The sequence below is a fragment of the Camelina sativa genome, chromosome 19 (assembly GCF_000633955.1).
Source record: "Camelina sativa cultivar DH55 chromosome 19, Cs, whole genome shotgun sequence".
Taxonomy (NCBI): domain Eukaryota; kingdom Viridiplantae; phylum Streptophyta; class Magnoliopsida; order Brassicales; family Brassicaceae; genus Camelina; species Camelina sativa.
The window spans coordinates 8,662,015-8,669,240 of NC_025703.1; the positions used below are offsets into that span (position 1 = coordinate 8,662,015).

At 34.2% G+C, this 7,226-nt stretch overlaps 1 pseudogene; it reads right to left on the reverse strand.

Annotated features, from left to right (window-relative positions):
* The window catches only part of LOC104767587, a 9,921-nt pseudogene extending 2,944 nt beyond the window's left edge, over positions 1-6,977 (reverse strand).

A 7,226-nucleotide genomic window follows, 5' to 3' on the forward strand; every position in this document is an offset into this window, starting at 1 on the left:
TGCAAGAATTGTTTATAATCATCAGTCCACCTTCTGATGGGCAGCTCCGTAATTCGAATAGTTGTGTCATCAACTTCCTCATATAGACCAGTGATTGTGTAGGTACAACCACCTTCCTTGGACGCAGTTTTCTCAATGGTTCCTTTAAAACCTCTATACCAAGGATCCATAGGAACCACACTTTCACCATTGAGTCGACGCCTTATGTTAGCAACAATATCTCTAGGGTTGTAGTTCGGTATGAACGTGCTCCACCCAGTTCCAATGCCTTCAGAGCCATTGACAAGTACAGTTGGAATTATGGGCATGTACCTAACCAGCATTAACAGATTAAGTTAACTAGTCTGAAAAGAGGAAAAAAAAAAAACCAAACAATTAAGGAAGGGAAATAATTACCAAGTTGGCTCTATCTTTTGCCCATCTTCGTTCAAGTAATCAAGTAGGACATCATCATCCTTGGCAAACAAGACCCTTGTTGCAGGAGAGAGTTTAGTCCAAAGGTATTCTGCACGGGCTGCATCTTTTCCACCCTACAATTGGGTACGTACACTATGATGAGCACAAGCATAGATTAATGAGAACAGTTGGTCTATTAATTAGCTATCCTTACCGAAGCTCGTGTACCAAATTGGCCATTTGGTTGAAGTAAGTTGATATTGTTGCTGCCCAAGTAATCCTGTGCCATGCCTATCATAGTGCTGGAAAGACTCTGCTCGCCATGATGATAAGCTGATTTCTTCGATACATAACCAGCGAATTGGGCAACCTTCATTGAGTTAATTTTGAATGCACAGAAAAGTATCTTTCTCTGACCGGGATTGAGCCCATCAACCATTGACGGAATTGACCGTTGAAGATCCGCCATGGAGAACAAGATCAGTTCTTTGTTCACGAAGTCACTGTATGTGACTGTTACGACTTACGAGCCTTAGCCTTTGATACAGATCGAGTAATAGGATCCGTCCTTAGTTAGCTAGGAAACAGAGGAACAACTAGAAAACAGAGGATCGTAAAACTTAAGCTTCCCTTAACCCTAATCTCTAGAATAAGGTTAATGCTTGGAAGTTGCTTCTTATTGATCATCGAGTCTCCTTATATAGGAAAACCCTTACAACCGACTGATGCTAAAATAAGTAAAAATACCAAAATCTTAATTCAATAATAAAAGGTAATAGCAATCTATCTAGTCCATATTAGACACTTTTTAAAAAGTAATTGGAAAAACAGTAAAAATTAAAAAAATATGCATTTTTAGCTTTTGTGAGATAGAGAATTTGTGAGAGAGTATAAGACAAACACAAATAGAAAGATCAATATACCTATGATTATGTGTCATAAAATAGAGAGTTTATTTGTGGTTCCAATTTTAAAGGAAATGAGAGATAAAATTTTGTGTATGTAGGAGCCAATTTTGAGGTATTGGATTAAAAAAATTAATGTTTCATGGTCCACTACTCCACTTAAATTAGGAAAATTCTTTTAAATAACATCAAATAATTTTTATTTTCAAATTTAGCACTCTAAAATTTTAAAAACAGAGTTTAGTTTTAAAATTTAAACTTAAACTTTAGATACTAAAATCTTATCCCCTAAAATCATACATTAAATGTAAAATAAAGAACCTAAACCTAAAACAAAAATATTTCCAAAAATTATTTTAAGATTTTGTAATATGTGAAATAATGTTATTTTGGTCTACCATCTGGGTTAAGTGTACAATCTGAGTTTAGAGTACAACCTGGGTTTGGTTTAACATATAGGTTTAGTGTACCATCTGGTTTTAGTGTACAATGTAGGTTTGGTATGCAATATGACTCTGGTGTACCATTTGAGTCTAGTATACCATCTACGTCTGGTGTACCATCTGACTATGGTGTACCATCGGACTTTGGTGTACCATCTGGGTATAGTGTATCATATGGGTCTGGTGTACCATCTAGCTTTGGTGTAACATCTAGTTTTGGTGTACCATCTGAATCTGGTGTACCATTTGGGTATGGTGTACCATTTACATTTGGTGTATCATATAGGTCTAGTGTATCATCTGACTCTGGTATACCAGTTAACTCTGGTGTACCATCTGGGTCTGGTGTACCATCTGAACCTGGTGTACCATCTGAATCTGATGTACCATTTGGATCTGGTGTACCATCTGAATCTGGTGTATCATCTAGATCTATATACCATATGGATTTGGTGTACCATCTAGGTTTAATGTACCATTTAGATTTGGTTTATCATACCATATTGATTTAGTGTACTATCTAATTAATATTTCAAAATGAAAACCCTACAATCTATATACCAAACCATATCCCTTCAAAACTATACCCTATAATAAAGAACTCAAACATAAAAAAAAAATCTAAAAACTAACTTAAAATATTGTAATGTGTGAAATACTGTAATTCTGGTGTACAATCTGGATTGGGTGTACCATCTGAGTTTAGTGTATTATCTGGGTTTGGTGTACCATCTGGGTTTGGTGTACCATCTGAGTTTGGTGTACCATCTAAATAAATTATCAAAACTAAACCATACACTCTAAATACTAAACCCTATTTCTTCAAAACTATAACCTAAATATAAAATAGATAACTCAAAACTAAAAAAAAATAATTTTAAATTTTTTGGGAAGTTTATGAAATTTTTAAAAATTAATCTAAAATATTGTAATGGGTCTAATAATGATATTTTGGGAAGTTTATGTGTGATATAATTATCCATAATACATGTTTTAGTGTTGTTTAGGATAAATCAATCACACATCTAAAATTCAAAACACATAATTCCATAAAAAAAAGATTTATTCATTTATAAAGATAATTTTTTTTATTTAGGTTATTATTTTGGTCATGTCTAAAAAAATAAAATGTATAAAATTCATCAATTATTAAAACATACATTTGTTATTGAGCTGATTTTTATTAGGCTCAGTTTTAAAAATAAATTTGTCTTTATGCAAATTTGTCTTTATGTGGATACATAAAGAAATAAACAAAAGGTTAAAAATATCATTTTCTAAATGCCTCTCTAATAGAAAGCTCTATTAGAGAGGAAAGAGAAAAGTTTTTATTTCTCAAATTTGTTTTCAAAAATGTCTACTTTTCAAATTATTTGTTGAAAAAGTGTCTAGTTTACCAATTAAGTCATCTAAATAACCGACTAAGAAAAGGCTTTGGACTTCCTCCTAGGCTTGGGCAAATAAACCGAACCCAAGGACCCGACCCGAACCCAACCCGAACCGATTCTGTCTAAATAACCAATTGGTTCTCGTTTTCAAATAACCACAAGTATCAGATATTACCCAAACCGAACCCGAGGAACCGAAGATACCTGTTTATACCCGAGAAAAATTATACACGATATCACGATGATATGATTTCATAAAACCGTTTGCCTTATTCTCCCTCTTCAAATCCTTGTGAATCTTCCTAAAAAATCATAACCATGTCGAACTTCCCATATATTATCCGATTTTAAGAATCTTTTGGTTTTATAAACCAAAACCCTCAAACTGGATCCCCAAAGCAAAACCTAAGTCCGCCGTTAGCTTCATCTTTGGGTTTTCCGTTCATAGGCAGCTAGAAGTCGATCAATTGTAAGTTTCATTCTCCTCTTCTTTCTTTTTTTAATTATTGATTTGCTTATGTCTCCTCTGTTGATTAATTTATATTGTGATTTCAATTGATACTATTTTTGTACTTGTTTTTTTTTGGGTCGAATTTGTATTTGTTTGATTCACATTGATTTTGATCCTTTGGGTTGAATTCTCTTCTTTGTTTTGTTCATAGCTGTTAATTTAGAATTTTTGTTTTGTCGAATTTGATGTTTGTAAATAGAATATTTTTTATTTTGCTTTGGAGATTTTGGGGTTTTCTTGTATATTGGATCGAATGTAATGTGATATAATGTTAAAATTTTGGGTGTTCGGCTTTTTCAACTTCATTCTCCTCTTTTTTAAAATTTTTGATTGTTTTATGTATGAAACTCTCTTGATTAATTTATATTATGATTTCAATTTCTTATTTCGTGTAATATAGAACCAGAGATTTTTTTTGTTTACAAACCCAGACTTTTGGTAGAGACTTTTGCCTTCGTTTTTATTATATTGATTCCAAGTTGATGCTTCTTATTTATTGAACTCTATAACCTTTTGCCTTCGTTTTTATTCTATTGATTCCAAGTTTATTCACAACAACATTAACGGTTTCACTAACCGTGTGATAGTCACTCTCTTTGATCTTTCTTGTTGTTTCATTTATTGAATAAAAATAGCATTGTATATTATCATACATGTTTTGAAATGGATTATCTTTGAAATGTTGTAGATGGATTCTTCGAACAACTACGATGCCAATGATGAGAACACATAAGGACAAGGAGATAGGTGTAAGATTCCTCCGCCGACTGATAAAAGCAAAGGGAAGAGGAAAGAAGCTCCACGAGGTGATGATGATGGTAATAAACCTAAGAAGTTACGTGCTCAATGGTCCGAAGTGTGGAAGCATTTCACGAGACAAGAGAAGGATCAAAATATGGGTGATTGTCACTATTGCAAGAAGTCATTTGTATGTCCAACTAAACAAGGGACTTCAAACTTGAAGAAGCATTTAGATATATGTAAGCCGTACAAGGCATGGGTTGGGCGTCAGACACAAGCTGTTATTAATAATGAGGGAAAGCTGCAAGATGGAAGAATAACAAAGAGTGTCTTCAGAGAGGCTTCAAATGAAATGCTTGTTTTGGCAGAATTGCCACTTGCCTTTATTGAGTGTCTTGCATGGAAACACTTCTACAACAAGTGTAATTTATTCAAGCCTCATTCAAGAAGAACAACTAGTAGAGATATAATTCAGATGTATGTGGCCAGGAAAGCATCACTACAACAAATATGGGTATTGATAGCATACAGTTAACGCTATGATATGGTTATTATAGCGTTTTCATGAATGCTATTAAATGAGACGCTATAATAGAGGGGCTATATACGATAGCATTTCTGGGTTGGTGCTATCGTAGGGTATCCTTTAATAGCATATATAAAATGCTATATTACAATATTTAATAACACATATATCGTGCTATATTTATATATATAATAATACTTTATGTCTGCTATATATACGGTAAACGTAGCTATCTTTTCTTGATATGATTTAATTTTTAGTAGCTCTATGTTAATGCCATTTGATTAGTTATCTTAGCATCGGTGTTGAGCTATTTGTATCTGAGTTGTAGCTTTTATTATGTGCTACTAAGTGAGTATACAATGTCATCTGCATGCTATAACGATCAATTACCTTTGTCTTCTGATTACTATTAATCGTTCCCTATACAGCATATTCAAATGAAGTTACAATTTGAAAGTAACCTGTGATAAAGCTGAAATTGTATTCTAGAATAGAAATTATCAAACATTGTTATGATACACAATGAGCATACGATCCAATTCCATAAATCCCAAACAAAAGAACACAAGTCTCATGCATTTGCCACAACAACGAAAGTAGAAAATCATACAGTTCTTACTCGACATCAAATGATGACAAAATTTTTCTTCAGGCCATGCTATAGTGGTACCAATAGTATCCTCCATACACTCAATAACAGAATTAGGCCTCCAAACCTTCGCATCAGGCACCTTGACTACATCAATCCACACACGAACTGCATTATGACCCAAGGGAACAAAATGCACTAACTGCTCTGGGTTGTTTGAAGACCAGCGTCCTTCTGCAACAACCCTATTCTGACCGGTAATGTCCAGCAGTTTGCACTTCTGATCCTCCTTGACAATCCGTTTCGGAGAAGTATGTTGCATAGTATAAATAATATGCAAGGTTTACAAAGGCATCAGTTCTAACGATCATAACATATTTTATAAGTAACAAAAACGTCGAAATTTACCTGCTGAGATGAACTTGAAGGAGATTGTGTAAGTGGTTTTGAACTCTTCACATGAGCTGCAAGAGTGAGTCCTTGTGACTGCGTGCGAGGAGATGTTGTAGCTGGTGCCTCTGTACTTAAATCTTTGATTAAAACTCTGTTGAATGGCCATGCTACAAACAACTTCAAAGAGTCATGAAGATTTGAGAGTACTTCTGTTGGCCGCCAAAGAAATGTCTCAGGTTCATTAACCGCATCGACAAAAACTTTAATGGCATTTGGTCCAAGAGGAAGGCCATTCACCAAAGCTTTGGGATCACGAGTCTGCCAACGACCTTCAGCAACAAGTTTATCATCATTTGATAGCCAATCTAGAAGTTTGCAGTTGTTCATGGAAGTTATATTTGGGCTCTGTTAAACAAAATAATTCCAATATAGAAAATATTACTAGATTTAAGAACACTAAAACATAGATATCAAATCCTAAGTACAATCAATCAGATTAAGAAAACATTACCTTAGGCGGAATGTCTTCTGGTACTAACTCCTGCTCAATAGCATCAACACAATCCTGAGGCCACACAATAGTTTCTCCTACAGCTTGACCAATACTAAACATATTTGCCGTATGTCTCCAAAGAAATGCATCTTCTTGAAAAGCCGTCTCAACCAACACCTTCACTGAATTAGGGCCCAACGGTACATTGTTGACGAAGTCCATGTGATCAAAATACAGAATACAACCCTCGACTACTTTAAATTTAGAGCCAGACCAATCATACATAATGCACTTAGGCTGCGGTTTTTGGTTTATACTCTACAAAGGTAATAATAGTTAGAATCTGTTAACCATTCAGTGAACAACTTCAGCAAATCTCATTATATATTAACACTTACTCTTGGTGCTGAATGTTCACCAACTTCTGAAAATTGACGCTATAAAATGAGAAGGAATGTAATTAGTTACCATTTTCTTAGACCATTAATCTAATGATATGGATTTCCAGACTTACAGGACTATTCAGTTTTGCAAGAGCATCTTGTAATTCATTGACCTGCTGCTGCAACTGAATTTGGGTATGTTCCATCTTTTCTAGTTCGTGACTTGACCCACACATTCAGTCTAGTCACTTCATTTGTGCTCTCTTTTCTCTGCGTAATTATAATAACACACATTCAATGATATTAAGAAACCATTGTCAGAACTGGTGGCCAAAATATATTCATAATCACTGACTGACACTTACTAAATCTTCGACCAATCTAACCATTCCTTTACGACTACATGTGTGAGGAATCTGTTTACGTCTTCTTTCCTTGTATGAATCTTGTGCTCA